This window comes from Myotis nattereri (genome assembly GCF_964212035.1).
Source record: "Myotis nattereri genome assembly, chromosome: 5".
NCBI lineage: Eukaryota > Metazoa > Chordata > Mammalia > Chiroptera > Vespertilionidae > Myotis > Myotis nattereri.
Window position 1 is genome coordinate 25845214 of NC_138080.1, and position 15808 is coordinate 25861021.

At 46.4% G+C, this 15808-nt stretch overlaps 1 protein-coding gene and 2 pseudogenes across 3 annotated transcripts in view; all 3 read right to left on the reverse strand.

Annotated features, from left to right (window-relative positions):
* Positions 1-1087: 1087 nt before the first annotated feature.
* Positions 1088-15808, reverse strand: part of ILF3 (interleukin enhancer binding factor 3) — a 49787-nt gene continuing 35066 nt past the window's right edge. The window contains exon 21 of the mRNA XM_081092095.1: positions 1088-3114. The gene's annotated coding sequence lies outside the window, so the exon portion shown is untranslated. The remainder of the gene's footprint in view (positions 3115-15808) is intronic.
* LOC308519817 (rab-like protein 2A) lies at positions 1541-2204 on the reverse strand (annotated as a pseudogene). Its single transcript has one exon. The product of its transcript is annotated as a rab-like protein 2A (transcript).
* Positions 2492-3346, reverse strand: LOC308520169 (inorganic pyrophosphatase-like; annotated as a pseudogene). The gene is made up of 2 exons: positions 3262-3346; positions 2492-3114 (listed from the first exon to the last, which is right to left on the reverse strand). The product of its transcript is annotated as an inorganic pyrophosphatase-like (transcript).

A 15808-nucleotide genomic window follows, 5' to 3' on the forward strand; every position in this document is an offset into this window, starting at 1 on the left:
CCGAGTTCTGGGCTCAATCCCCAGTAGGGGACTGCAGAAGGCAGCCAATTGATGATTTTCCTCTTTCTCATCGATGTTTATTGCTATCCCGCTCCCTTTCTCTCTCTCTAAAAGTCAAAATTAAACACACACACACACACACACACACACACACACACACACAGGAGTTTAATAAGCTTTACTTATTATTGTTTTATTTTTTTATTATTTTTTTATTATTGTTTTAAATAAATAGATATATTTAAAGTTTTTTTAGCAAAATAATTTTTTAAAATACATTTTTGTTGATTTCAGAGAAAGAGAGAGAGAGAGAAACATCAATGATGAGAGAGAATCATTGATTGGCTGCCTCCTGCACACTCCACACTGGGGATCAAGACCACAACCCAGGCATGTGCCCTGACCTCTGGGTTCACAGGTCGACACTTAACCACTGAGCCACGCCGACTGGGCAGCAAAATAATTTTATTTACTAACACATAGTAAACATATACATCCAACATCTTGCACATTTATTCACAAATGACTTCCCAATTCCAATAACTACCTTGATATTTAAGCATGTGTTAAAAGTTATCTTAGTTGAGATTTAAAAAAAATGCTTTGGCCCTGACTGGTTTGGCTCAGTGGATAGAGCGTGGGCCTGTGGACTGAAGGGTCCCAGGTTTGATTCTGGTCAAAGGCATGTACCTTGGTTGCGGGCACATCCCAGTGGGGGTAGGGGGTGTGTGGGAGGCTGCTGATTGATGTTTCTCTCTATTCCTCTTCCTTCCTCTCTGTAAAAAATCAATAAAATATATTTTTTTTAGGAAAGAAAAAGAAAAATGCTTTGTTGTTGTTAATCTTCACCCAAGGATATTTTTTCTATTGATTTTTTAGAAAGAGTTGGAAGGAGGGAAGGGGGAGGGGAGAGAAACATCGATGTAAGAGAGACACATTGATTGGTTGCCTCCTGCAAATGCTCGACCAGGGCCTGTGATCAAATCTGCAACCCAGGTGTGTGCCTTTGGCTGGGAATAAACCCGAGACCCTTCGGTGCTCAGGCCAATGCTCTAATGGCCAGGACTGAACAATGCTTTTTTTTTTTCCAATGGTTATGTAATCCAACCTTTATTGTAAAAGGAAAACATAAAAAATACAGTGGAAATGACGTACAAGATGATCACTAAGCACATCAGTGAGCCACAGGTACTGGAGAGAAGGGCATGTCTATGCCCTGGCTGCCCGGGCACCACGTCCCACCATTGCTTGGAATGGGAAGGAATGCCTCATGCTGAAGTTGGGCTTTTAACTGTTCTGGGAGACAAAAAAACCCCACCAAAATTGCCTTTTACTTAAGAGACACACGAAGCAGGTTCCAAGATTCTCTTCTCTGTCCAACCCTAGAGAAGGATTGATCTCCAATCCTGGTCAGGGTCTGGATGGCGATGCCCTGTCCCTGTCCTTCAGCACAGGGGGTGGCTGTAGAGGGTTGGGTGTGGAAGGTCATGAAGTTTCTCAGTTCAGAGCCGGAGCTGTGAAGGGAGAGGCATTCTCGGGCTCAGGAGGGAGGCAGGCTCTTGGTGCTGCCACACTGCTCTTGGTCTGGCCGTTCCTCTTCCTTCTGCGCCAAATCGATGTTCTCAAGCTCCTGCAAAGCCTCATCCATGAAGTCCTGGGGATTCTGCTTGTAGGACACAGCTAATCGAATTGCGTCGTTGAAGAGCTTCACCACGTTGCTGCCATCAGCAGCTGAGACAAAGTACAGGGGTAGGGAGAACTTCCTGGCAAAATTGAAGCTTTTTTGGGTCACCTTTATGTCAGCATCGATTTTATTGGCCACCACGGGATCTCTGGCCTGAACTCCCGAAGCTCTGTGTACCAGGTGCCCAGGTTCTTATATGTGACTTTCCTCTGCACATCGACACCATGATGCAGGCGTGGGCCTTGTGGTAGTAGGAGGCATGCATACTCTGGAACCGCTCCTGGCCCGCCGTGTCCCAAAAGTCCACAAGAATGGTCTTGCCATCCACAGTAGCTGTATGCTTATACAGGGTCGGGGCATACGTGGATAGCTGCTGGGGCTGAAATCCATCCATGAGAAATCTCCCCATGAGTTTGGACTTGCCCACAGCGCTGTCCCCCAGGCAGATGATCTTCACGTTGTCATCAGCACCATATTTCTCTTGGTCCACAGCACAGGGGTTGGCTTTGTCACTGGCCATTGGCCCCGGGCTCAGCCCAGGGGAGGGGGCTATCTCTTGGGCCCTGCCCTCCATCCCGGGTGCCCGGGGGGCCGTGCGGACCCGCACCCCTAGGACCCGTCCGCTCGGACCCGGCTTTCTGAACAATGCTTTTATATGGATATCACACTAAATATATTGGATTGGTCACAGCAGAATTGGCTTTGTTAATTAGATTAGTTCTATAAAGTTAAAGTTTTGAAAACCACTACTTTTGCCTATCAGCAATATCAGCTTGTATTCCAAAGAAATTTCCTCAGTTTTTCTGGTTATGGAACCACTGATGTACATCTGTTTGGTGTTCTGCAGGCAGAGTCACACAGCCACGCGGCGGAGGTAAAGCGTAAAGCATTCGCAATGGCTTTGGCAGTGTCAGGATGACACGTGAAGGGACTCTCAGACACTGGTATGCATGCAGCTAATTCCTTTTTCATCCCATTTTCTTTGTCACTTATTCTCTCCAATGGCCGTGAGTGCTTTTAATAATATCAGTTGCAAAGTTCTTATCTTTAAGTTCTGCCTGGAAAGAAAACTGGTCCTCTGGTTTTTATCAGGAATCTTGTACCCTCGGAACCAGGCCACAGTAGCTTCTGGGTAGCCAGGTTTCAGCCCCTGGCATCTTTAACGTCATTATAATTTGCTGCATCAGGACCACCCACATTAATGGCAATCACTCTCCCATCAGTTTCCCTTTCATTGATCACAGCCAATATGCTCAGACTTTTCACCCCGATCACTTCCCCTCTTGCACATACCTTGCTTCCCGTTCCACAGGCGTCAGTTGGGTCATGGCTACCATTACAGCCCGTGTGTTTGTCCCTGTGTCCTGGGTCTTGCCGAGTCTGCAGGATGGCACCAGAGTTCCAGATATATCCTTCACAAGGGGACAGATCTGCAAAATAACCGTTTCCCTTTTTTCACATCTTGTTTAATTGGGTTTAAAGGGTCTTTTGTAGCAATCTCCATTTTTGTGTTAGACCAGCGAGGTACTTCAACTACCGTGTGGACTGGAACACATCCTTATCTGCATAAATTAGACCATCATGAAATGGAGAGATATATTGTCTGTTTTCATTTTTGAAGAAGACTCGGTATTCAAGGGTCCCGCTGTAGTGGCCATTCATGGTGCCTGAGATGAGCAGCCTCTGCCACAGAGCAAGCAGCCAGCAGCCCACACACAGCGCCCTATTTAAAAAGAGATAACAGCCGAAACTGGTTTGGCTCAGTGGATAGAGCTTCGGCCTGCGGACTGAAAGGTCCCAGGTTTGATTCCAGTCAAGGGCATGAACCTGGGTTGTGGGCACATCCCCAGAGGGCGTGTGCAGGAGGCAGCTGAATTGATGCTACTCTCTATCCCATTCCCTCTCCCTTCCTCTCTGTAAAAAATCAATAAAATATATTTTTTTAAAAATAAAAAAAATAAAAAGAGATTATCCTTACCACTGATAATCAATAAATGGTGTATAATAAACACAAAAAAATAAAAAAATAAAGAGATAACATATTACCACATGGTTAAATATGTATATACTAGAGGCCCAGTGCACGAATTTGTGGGTTTGTCCAAACATTTCAAAACCTATGACTTACTCCAATATAAGTTTCATAATAGTTTTTTTTAAAAATTCAGTAGCAAAAAGGAGAAACTTCTGGTTGTCCCCCAACATTTATTACACTAATAAAATTACATTATACCACACCTAGTCCCTGTGACTTGCTTTATGTTCTATACAATTGTGTTTTTAAGATACATTCGTGTTTTAAGTCGTTGTGGTTCATTCATTTTTTCTGCAAATCAATGTACCATATGTATTGGTATAAATATACTAAAGTGTGCTTATTCATTCTCCAGTCAATAGACTTGTGGACTTTTCAATGTTTGTTTTTATTTTTAGTTTGTTTGTCTTTATCATTATAAACAGTGTTGCTGTGAGCATTTGTGTACACATCTCCTTCTATACTGCTGCAAGAATTCTAGGAACAGAATTCCAGGACCCTAGAATGCTAGGAGAGTCAACATTACAAGGCAGGACCACTTATTTTCAAGTAATTACACCAACTGACACCCACACAAGCAACGTAGGAGCTCCCTTGTGTCACGTGCTTTCAGACTCTTGTATTTTCAGAACTTAAAAAAAAATTATTGATTTTCTCAGAGAAACATGAATTTGTTGTTCCTCTTTATCCATTCATGGTTGATTCTTATATGTGCAACCTTGGCATATAGGGGATGATGCTCTAACCAACTTAGCTACCAGGCCAGAGACAGAAACGCTTACATTTTGACAATCAGGTTTGTTTGAAATGGCATCTCATTGGGGTTTTAATTTGCATTTCCATGATTCCTACTGAGATTGAACATCTTTTCATTTTTATTTTATTTTATTATTTATTTTTTAATATATTTGTATTGATTTCAGAGAGGAAGGGAGGAGAGAGATAGAAACATCAATGATGAGAGAGAATCATTGATTGGCTGTCTTCTGCACAGCCCCTACTGGGGATTGAGCCTGCAATCCGGGCATGTGCCCTTGACTGGAATCGAACCCGGGACCTTTTGTTCCGAAGGTGGACGTTCTAACCACGGAGACAAACCAGCTAGGGCTTGAACATCTTTTCAGATGTTGGTGCCATTTACCAACATCTTTCATTACTCAGTTTAGGTGATTTGGCAGCAGAATTCAACCTGGCCAAGCTGTTGAGCACATAAGTAATTGATTTTTAGAGAGAGAGGAAGGGAGAAGGAGAAAGAGAAACATCAGTGTAAGAGTGGAATACCCATGGGTTGCCTCCTGCACACCCCCTACCAGGGATTGAGCCCGCAACCAGGGCATGTTCCCTGACCAGGAATTGAATTGGCAACCTTTAGGTGCAAGGGACAACGCCCACCCAACTGAGCTACACTGGCCAGAGGTGAGCACTTCGTTTTAAGTTTAGTGTTTTGTGTACACACACACACACATATATCTCTTCCACAAAAATACAATAGGGTCTTTAGAGGTTGTAACTACTAGAGTCTTCACTGAACTACACTTTTATGTTTTAGGCACTTTTCTTCATGTGTAATATTTCAAAGTTTCAAATGTATTAAAAATTCAGAAAGTGTAGCCCCGGCTGGCATGGCTCAGTGGTTGAGCGTCGACCTATGAACTATGAGGTCCATGGTTAGAGTCCTGGTTAGGGCACATGCCTGGGTTGCAGGCTCGATCCCCAGTGGGGGGAGTGCGGGAGGCAGCCAACCAATGATTCTCTCATCATTGATGTTTCTATCTCCCTCTCCCTCTCCCTTCCTCGCTGAAATCAATAAAAATATATATATTTTTAAAAAAATTCAGGAAGTGTAAAAGGCAAACTCCCTCCCACCTCATTCCGCACCCACCCACTTTCCATCTCAGCCTTTCCTAGTAACATGTTTTATTACATTCCTGTCTTTCCAGCATTTCTTCATGCAAATAGAAGCAAATAGGAAGCTAAATACTTACCTCTTCTTTACACCAAAGGCTTGCTAATTACACCGGTAGGTTGCACCTTGCTTTTGGTCTATACTTTGGAGACCATCCTGCCAGTACATAGTCTCCTTGCTCTGAACAGTTGCCTCATATCCCAAAGTATGGATAGACCATTATTCACTTAAGGGGTCTCCTGTTGATTCTCGAGTTATGGGTAATTTTTCACTTCTATAAACTAGGTTGCAATATATAATCTTGTATTTAAGTAGTTTCACATGGCAGCAATTTTATATATATATTTAAATATATATATATATTTGAATATATTTTTATTTATTTCAGAGAGGAAGGGAGAGGGAAAGAGAGATAGAAACATCAATGATGAGAGAATCATTGATGAGCCCGAAACCTGGGCATATGCTCTTGACAGGAATTGAACCTGGGGTCCTTCAGTCCACAGGCTGACACTCTATCCACTGAGCCAAACCAGCTAGGGCAGCAATTATATCTTTAGGAGAAATTTCCATCAGCTCAATGACTGGGTCAAATATTATCCTATACAATAAAAGGCTAATATGCAAATTGTTCCCTTGGGAGTTCAACCGCTCACTATGACATGCGCTGACCACCAGGCCCAGGTCCCTAGGCCTGGCTGGCAATTGAAGCACGAGCATCTGGCGTGGAAGGGCAGGTCCCAGCTGACCTCTGGGCCCCATGCACCCCCCTCCGCCTGAGTCATGGCGCCCGAGTCCCCACGTGAAGATGCACTGAGCATGGCTGGATGCTGTGAGCCAGGGCGTAGCGTGGGCCTCTTGGCTGCCCAGCGGTGCTGCACAGAAGTGGCAGCACACTCTCTCCAGGCCTGTCTTGCAGACCAGCTCCTGGGCGAACCCACGGGGACCACAACCAACGGGCCCCTGCTGTCCCGGGGGCTGTGGCCTGGCTCACCTGGAAGAGGCCGCGTGGGTGCAGGGTGGGCTCATGAGCCCTGGCGTCCCAGGGGAGGGTAGCAGGGGGAGTGAGAGCGAGCTCTGTGGACAGCCCGCATTCTCATTGTAACTCTGTCACCATCACCCCCACTTCCAGGTAGCCAGAGAGAGGTCGTAGCAAGTCTCCAACGCCAGCCATGTTTGGGGCCACCCCCTGGTGGTCAGCGCATGTCATAGTGAGCGGTTGAAATCATGGTCAAAGGAAAATTTGCATATTCAGCTTTTATTATATAGGATATTTTAAATTTATTTCAGAGAGGAAGGGAGAGAGATAGAAACATCAATGATGAGAATCACTGATGATCCTGAAACCTGGGCATGTGCCCTTGACTGGAATTGAACCTGGGTGCTTCAGTCCACAGGCTGACACTCTATCCACTGAGCCAAACTAGCTAGGCAGCAATTACATTTTTTTTTTTTTATGAGAGATCTTTGTGTTTTGTTTTTTTAGAGCGTTGGCCTGCGGATTCAAGGGTCCCAGATTTGATTCTGGTCAAGGGCATATACCTTGGTTGTGGGCACATCCCCAGTAGGGGGTGTTCAGGAGGCAGCTGATCGATGTTTCTCTCTCATGGATGTTTCTAACTCTCTATCCCTCTCCCTTCCTCTCTGTAAAAAATCAATAAAAAGTATATTTTTAAAAAAAAGAATCTCATGCCGAACCGGTTTGGCTCAGTGGATAGAGCATTGGCCTGCGGACTCAGGGGTCCCAGGTTTGATTCCGGTCAAGGGCATGTACCTTGGTTGTGGGCACATCCCCACTGGGGGGCGTGCAGGAGGCAGCTGATTGATCTCTCTCATCGATGTTTCTGGCTCTCTATCCCTCTCCTCTCCCTTCTTCTTTGTAAAAAAAATCAATAAAATATACTTTTTTTAAAAAAGAATTTTTTTTAATATATTTTTTTATTGATTTCAGAGAGGAAGAGGGAGAGATACAAATATCAATGATGAGAGAATATCATTGATTGGCTGCCTCCTGCACACCCCCTACTGGGGATTGAGCCCAGAACCCAGGCATGTGCCCTTGGCAGTAATCAAACCCAGGACCTTTCAGTCCCCAGCTGACACTCTATCCACTGAGCAAAACCAGCTAGAGTAGCAATTACATTTTTAGGAAAAATTTTCATCAGCTCAATGACTGGGTCAAAGATTATCTCTATATATAAAAGGCTAATATGCTAAGAGTCCGACTGTTCGACCTGTCGCAATGATGTGCACTGACCACCAAGGGGCAGATACTCAACACAGGAGCTGCTGTTATGCACACAGAGAAACGGCACCTTGGACCTGGCACCCACAAAGCAACATTGGCTTCCCCCAAGTGGGACAAAGGGCCCCCAACCACCCCGGAGTGACAGCCCACCAAAATGCAGCCAATGCTACCAATACGCTGTGGCACAAAATGCGACCCACAGGCCAGCCTAGCCCTGAAGCAGTCACTGTGGGCGCCAGGTAATGACGTCACATAGTAACGCCAGGCTTTCTCTCCCTAGCCATGACTGGTCTTGTAGTTTCTTCAGCACAGGAACATGACTTGCTTTATAGCAGGTGGAAACATTTCACACTTTAAACAAATGTCTGTGAAGCATTTTCCCGCGCCTCATCTCATTTGATCCTCAGGAAATCCTGGAGTAGCTAGATAGGACAGTGGTCGGCAAACTCATTGGTCAACAGAGCCAAATATCAACAGTACGACGACTGAAATTTCTTTTGAGAGCCAAATTTTTTAAACTTAAACTATATAGGTAGGTACATTGTTATTAACTTAATTAGGGTACTCCTAAGGCTTAGAAAGAGCCACACTCAAGGGGCCAAAGAGCCACACGTGGCTCCAAGCAGTTTGCCCACCACGGAGATAGGAGAATCAGTGGAATGCTATTTTCCTTTCATTAGCCAGAAAACGGAGGTTTAGAAAGCTTAGGAACTTGACCCAACTGAAAAGAAGAAATGGTGGAACTTGAAAATGACTTCAGGTTTTCTCACTGCACAGAATATAGTCAAACACGGTTGCAGTTAAATATTTTACCCTTTGTTCTCCCTGCGTGATCTACAATAATAATCTGCTTCGTGTTGATATTTACTGCTGTGTTACTGACAATTACCTGAAAAAGAAGCTGGAGTGCTTCACTGGGCTGGAAAAAGTTTAGCTAAATCAGAAATCAGGCAAATTAAGTTTATTCTATATATCTAAAAGGCTAAGTTGATTCTCGCGTGCATGATACATGTAAAGCTCTCGCTGGCGCCAATTGCACACGTGTTTCCATCTGTCATTGTCAATCGTGAATTTGGTTGACACTTCTATTATAGAGAAAGGATGAATGGTAATATTAAAATATTTCTTCTAATTCCCTTTCAATGTGCACGAATCCATGCACTGGGCCATTAGTAATGTTATAAAATCCCATCAAATGTCCTCTATCAGGTTCTGATATTTGCACCTGCACCAGCTTGTAGTGGTTGGACGTGCTTATTTCCCCACAGCCTCTCCAACACAATCTCAACTGCTTTTTTGACATAACTGTGGTGACTCCATGTCATTTGTTGTTGTTGTCAATCCTCTCCTGAGGATATTTGTTCCATTGCCTTGCATAGAGTGGGAGGGAAGGATGGAGGGAGAAGGAAGAAGGAGAGAGAGCGAGACATTGACTGGTTGCCCCCGGCCCACAGCCCACAGGGGTGGTGAGCACACCACTACCCAGGTATGTGCCCTTGATCAGGAGTTGAACCCAAGACACTTTGGTCTGCGGGCGGGTGTTCTAACCACTTAACACACCAGTCAGGGCTTCATGTAATTCTTAATGTACATTTCTCTTATTCTCAGTGAGGTTTGGGATCCCAGTGAGGTTTGGAATCTATTCTTCATTCCCACCTTTTTAAAAAAACATTTGCCAAAACCGGTTTGGCTCAGTGGATAGAGCGTTGGCCTGCGGACTGAGGGGTCCCAGGTTCGATTCCGGTCCAGGGCATGTACCTTGGTTGCGGGCACATCCCCGGTGGAGGGTGTGCATGAGGCAGCTGATCAATGTTTCTCTCTCATCGATGTTTCTGGCTCTCTATCTCTCTCCCTTCCTCTCTGTAAAAAATCAATAAAATATAAAAAAAAATAAAATAAAAAAACCATTTTAAACTTGATTTTTAGAAAGGGAGAGGGAATGAGAGAAACTTGATGTGAGATAGCTGCCTCCTGCACACCCCCAACCAGGGATGGAGCCTGAAACCCAGCATATACCCTGACCAGGAATCAAACTGGCAACCTTTTGTGCATGGGAAAAAGCCCAACCAACTGAGCCACACTGGCCAGGGCCACTCCTACCTTCTTCTTTTTTTTTTAAAATATATTTTATTGATTTTTTACAGAGAGGAAGGGAGAGGGATAGAGAGTTAGAAACATCCATGAGAGAGAAACATCAATCAGCTGCCTCCTGCACACCCCCTACTGGGGATGGATGTGCCTGCAACCAAGGTACATGCCCTTGACCGGAATCAAACCTGGGACCCTGCAGTCCCCAGGCAGATGCTCTATCCACTGAGCCAAACCGGCCAGGGCAACTCCTACCTTCTTAAAAGCCTGTCTTCCTATAGCTTTTTTGGTCTCATTCTCCTAATTTTCAAGTCAGTTTTAGTTCATACAAATAATAATAATAATACAATGATGGTTAACAGCCAACACTAATGGAGGTGTTGGTGTGTGCCAGGTGCCTGCTAAGCTCTACCCTGTCATTGCATTATTTGACCTTCTGAGTACAATGAGGTGGGTATTACTTTCATACCCATTTTATGAATGAAGAAAATGAGGCAGAGTCATTTACTGGCTTGCTCATGGTCATATGGCTAATAATCAAGGAACAGGAATTGAAATCGAGTCCTGTGTGAGCCCTGTGAAGTCAACCTCTTATACAACTTCTTTTTCTGTAGAAGGCAGTATTAGGGATTGTAGGACAGAGAAGGATGGAAAGGATACAGCCAGGAAAACCTGAGAGGGAGGATTCAGGGTCTGACATTTAGAAGTCAGGGGACTTTAGTCTGGTGATTGCCGTTCTCTGAGTTTGTTTCTTAATCTTTAAATGGGGACAGAGCCCTGGCCAGTTTTGCTCAGTAGATAGAGTGTTGCTTTGCAGATTGAAGGGTCTTGGTTTCAATTCCAGTCAAGGTCCATGTACCTTGGTTGCAGGCTCGATCCTTAGCCCCGGTTGGGGGACGTGTGAGAGGCAACCAATTGATGTGTCTCTCTCATTGATGATTCTCTCTTTCTGTCTTTCCCCCTCCCTTCTACCCTCTCTAAAAATCAATGGGAAAATATCCTTGGATGAGGTTTAAGAAAGAAAGGAGGAGGGGCAGAGGGGTCATTATGAAGTAAGTAGGGCTTGGCACACAGTAAATGCCCAAATATATGCACGAATATATATGCAATAAATATTATGGAGCACTCACTCTGTGTCAGACACTGTTCTCACTGCTGGCAGCATAGCAGTGAACAAGCAGACAAAAATTCATGCTCTGACCCAGCTGGTATTGCTCAATGGTTGAGCATCAACCTATGAACCAGGAAGTCATGGTTCGGAAATAAAAACTATATATTTACCAGAATTTTCATGCACTGGAGCCGGGGTCCCTCATCCCAGCCTCCCCCTTCTCACAGCCTGGGAGCCCTCAGGGGCGGGAGGAGACCCTACGATCAGGGGAAGGCGACACCCCAACACACCTCTGCTGCAGCGCAAGCCTCGGGCAGCCCTCGTTACTTGAGCCTCGGGCGGCTAAGGGCTGAGGGGACTGGGGGACTCCGGAGGCATGTGTGCAGCTGCCTGCCACCCAGCGGAGCTGAGGGGACTGGGTGCCGCCATATTTGAGAAAGTGGCAGTCAATTAGCATATTCCCTCCATATTGGCTGTGGGCGCTGCCATCTTTGAGGATGGGGCAGTCAATTAGCATATTCCTTCCTTATTGGCTGTGGGCGCTGCCACCTTTGAGGGTGGGGCAGTCAATTAGCATATTCCCTCCTTACTGGCTGTGGGTGCCACCATCTTTGCAATGGTGTGAGGGTCAATTAGCATATTCCCTCTTTATTAGCTAGGATTATCCATGCCCAGGAAGGACAGGCAAAAAAATTATTAATGCATATCATGTCTTATGTGGTGAGGAGTGCTGAAGAATAGAGAGCAGGGAAGGAGAGGAGGAGTTGGAAGGTGAATTTAAATAGGGTCGGCCTGGCCAGCGTGGCTCAGTGGTTGAACATTGACCTATGAACCAATTCCCGGTCAAGGCACATGCCTGAGTTTGGGGCTCAATCCCCAGTAGGGGGTGTGCAGGAGACAGCCAATCAAATGAGTCGCTTGCATCATTGATGTTTCTATCTCTCCCTCCCTCTCTGAAATCAGTAAAAAAATTTAAAAAATATATATTTATTGATTTCAGAGAGGGAGAAATACAAACATCAATGATGAGAATCACTGATTGGCTGCTTCCCGCATGCCCCCTACTGGGGATCAAGCCTACAATCCAGGTAAGTACCCTTAACCAGAATCAAATCTGGGACCCTTCAGTTCGCAGGCCGATGCTCCAACCACTCAGCAAACCAGCTAGGGCAATAAAAAATAATTTTAAAAATTTCTTAAGCCCTAACCGGTTTGGCTCAGTGGATAGAGCATCAACCTGCGGACTCAACTAACTGTCCCAGGTTCGATTCTGGTCAAGGCATGTACCTTGGTTGCGGGCACATCCCCAGTAGGGACTGTGCAGGAGGCAGCTGATTGATGTTTCTCTCTCATCGATGTTTCTAACTCTCTATCCCTTTCCCTTCCTCTCTGTAAAAAATCAATAAAATATATTAAAAATTTTTCTTAAAATAAAAAATAGAATGGTCAGGATCAGACTCACTGAAATGGTGACATTTGAGTTAAGGCCTGAAAGACATGAGAAAGGATCCATGATGGGAACTAAGAGCATTCATGTAGTGGAAATAATGAGCAAAGTCCTCGTGGTGGGAATGTGCCTGGATTGCTTGTGGCGCATGGGGTAGGTCAGTGTGGCTGGAGGGAATGAGGGAAGGAGCAGAAGATGAGGAGCTGGAAGTCAAAAGAGAGGTCCCCCAAGTCCACTAGTTTGCGTTGAGAACTTTGGCTTTTATCTGAGCTAGAAGGGTGGGATGTGGAGCGAGGCGATCTCTTTCTATCACCAAGAGGTAAAGTAGGGTGTGGAAGTGGGGTGTAACCGAGGTTCAGTGGGGGAGGGCTAGGGGCGCCCTGAGGTCTCCCCTTGAGGAAGTGCTGGGAAGGAGACTTCAGCACGCTGGACAGCGCCTGCACATTGCTTGGATACCAGGAAAGGGGCCTAGATCGGGGTGGAGCGTGCGAAGACGCCCTATTAGAAGCTGTGCTCATGGCCCTTGTGGAAGCTGCAGCTGCGTCCATATAGCTGCTGCGGTCAAAAGGAGTACTGAGGGAGTTTTCATTGGTTGCTGTTCTGTCCATAACTGATCTGCAACATTTAAGGAATACAGTTCAAAAAAAACTGTGAGCACCCTATGGGAAAGTGGCAGGGCGGGGCCTAGGAAAGGTCCTATTAAAATTGCTTGTGATGACACAGAGGGGGCGTCACTGGGCAGGGCCTGTGGAAGGCTTCTATTGGGACTGGGGCTGTTGATTGGGCATGGAAGAGGCGGGTGGTGTGTACCACACGGGTCTAGGGGTGTGTTTGCAGAAGTGGGGCTATGGCCGGTTTTTGCACCCAAGAGGAGGCCCACGCATCATCACAGATGCATAATCAGGACTATAGGGGTGCTCAGATCCCCCAATTTCTTCCCCGAGGAGTCCCTCAAATTGGGTACTAGGTGGTTGGCCTTAAGAAGCCGGTACTTTGATGTCCCAGGTAAGTGCAGGAGTTGGTTTTCTGGACACAGAGCGTAGAATCCCTGAACTCTGAAGTGGGCTTTTCAGATACCTCTAACGTTGAAATAGGGGTCCCAGGTTTATCCATCTGGGGGTGGGGGGCACAACTGACATTTTTCCCCGCCTCCTCCCCAAGCCCAGCTGCCAAGAGGCTCAGTTTAGATGTCGGCTTCTTGGGAGACAATAGGAAGACCACGGACAGGACTTGGAACCTTTGGGTAATGACCTCACGGCCACGCCCTAGCCATTCCTGCTTGTGTCCCCCTCCCCCCACAGAGAGGGGAAGAACTGGGAGCCTGGGCTCCTCCCTTCCCTATATCCCGAGGGAAGGCAATGCCCCTTGCTAGGCCATTCTGCTGGTCTGGGACATTGTTTTAACCTGTCTTGGGTCTGTGAGCTCTTCCTTTACCAAGCCCAGTGGACTCTGCCAACTAAGTCCCCCTGAAACTCACAGCTTGGATGTTCCAGAACTCAAGCCTCATTCCTGGTCTGTTGCCCTCATTCTCACTTCTCCCACACACCTATTCTCTGCCCAAGTCAAAAGGACTTCTCTGAAGCTTGACTTAACCTGGGGGTCTTCCCAGTTCAGAATCCTTCCATAGCTCTCAATTATTGTCAGGATAAAGGTTAGAATTCCTCTGGCTGGCTGTCAAGGAATTGCACTGGGTGTCCCTCACTAACCTAGCAACATTTCTATCTTTTTGCAATCAAAAAGCTTCACCCACCTTGTCGGAGGCCGGTCCATCCTTGCTGCTTGACACAGTCGCTGCAGGAAAGAAACATCTGCACAGCAAATGTTTTTCAAGGGACCTGGCGTAGATGGCGTACTGTTCTTGATGTTTGCTCCCCTTAGCGCTATGTGTTTTAACCAAGGTCACACCTCTCCGAGAAAGGTTGTTTCCCCAGGTAGGGATTTTCCCCTGAAGTTAGGGAAGGGATAAAACCCCTTAACTAAGTGCCAGGCGGGTAGTTAATCACTAACTACAATCACGATTAAGCTACATAATCTTTACTCCCTGGAATGGAGATAAGAAACACCCTAACCTTTGCAATAGAAATTGACAGGATTAAAATCAACTGGTATAAATACAGATGTAACAAGACAATAAACACCAAACTTGGCTAGAGATCCTGGCTAGGCTGCTGATCAACTGAACGCTGTCTCCGTGTCATTCCTTCTTCGCTGACTCCGTCCACACCTTTGGGGACTCCTGGACCTGCTGGGGTTGGATCCCAGCACCACCTGAGTTCGGCTCCAACTGAAATTTTGTTGCCTCTGCATGGCATAGCTTTCTCTTACCCTCCCCAACACACCCATGGTCTCAGTTCAAGCATCCTGTCTCACTTGAAACACAAAAAGCCTTCCCTGACCCTTCCTGCTCATATGGAACAGGGTTTTCTTGGTGCCTAGAAGCACCACGAGGGCAGGGACCAACTCTGCCACTGAAGTTCCAGTACCCAGTGCAGGAGTGATACATAAACCAACATCCAATAAACACATGTTGAGTGAATCAAACAATGAACACAGGAAGTTTCCATTTATTCCAGAATGGGTTAGAATAAGCATCTGGGCCAAAAAGGTTTGCAGCAAAGAGCACACAGCCAGCATGGGGCTCACATCAGGAGACTGAATCTCAGCTGACAGCCCAGCTGTACAGGGCCAGGCCTCAGGGGCAGAGCAGGCCCTGCTGACCACACAAGAATGGTCAACGGGCCAAGGGAGCTGAATGCTCTGCCAGGGTAGTTGGGCAGCTAGGTGGTAACTTTCAGGTCAGACTGGAACCTAGCCCAGAGGGACATGAGGCCCAGTGACTGCCAATCTAGAGAGGTGGAATCCTGGATCTGTATCCTATTACTACTCAGAGGTCCCCTTTGGTCCCAAGTCACCAATCCCCACCAACCCCCATGCCATCAGTCCAAAATTCTGGAAAGGGCCTGCTCCCCCCCCCCCCCCCAAAAAAAACACGTTGGCCCACCATGCCCATGTCTATCTGTCCCACCAGTGGTTTGGTCTCCTTTCCTGAGCCCTCTGGAGTGTTGTGTCCAGTCCCAGAGCACTGACACCCCCCCCCCCCCCCCGCAGCCTATTCACCAAGCACCCTGTCTGATCAACTCGCTGAGTAAGCATGTGGGTCGCTGGTCCTTCCTGCTTATGTTCCTGGTGATCTTTGCTGGTGACTGAAAGATGCATGGCACGGTCCTCCAGCAATATATGGGTCAAAGCATCTCCCCCACAGGCCAGCTCTGTTGCCCACTATGGCCCT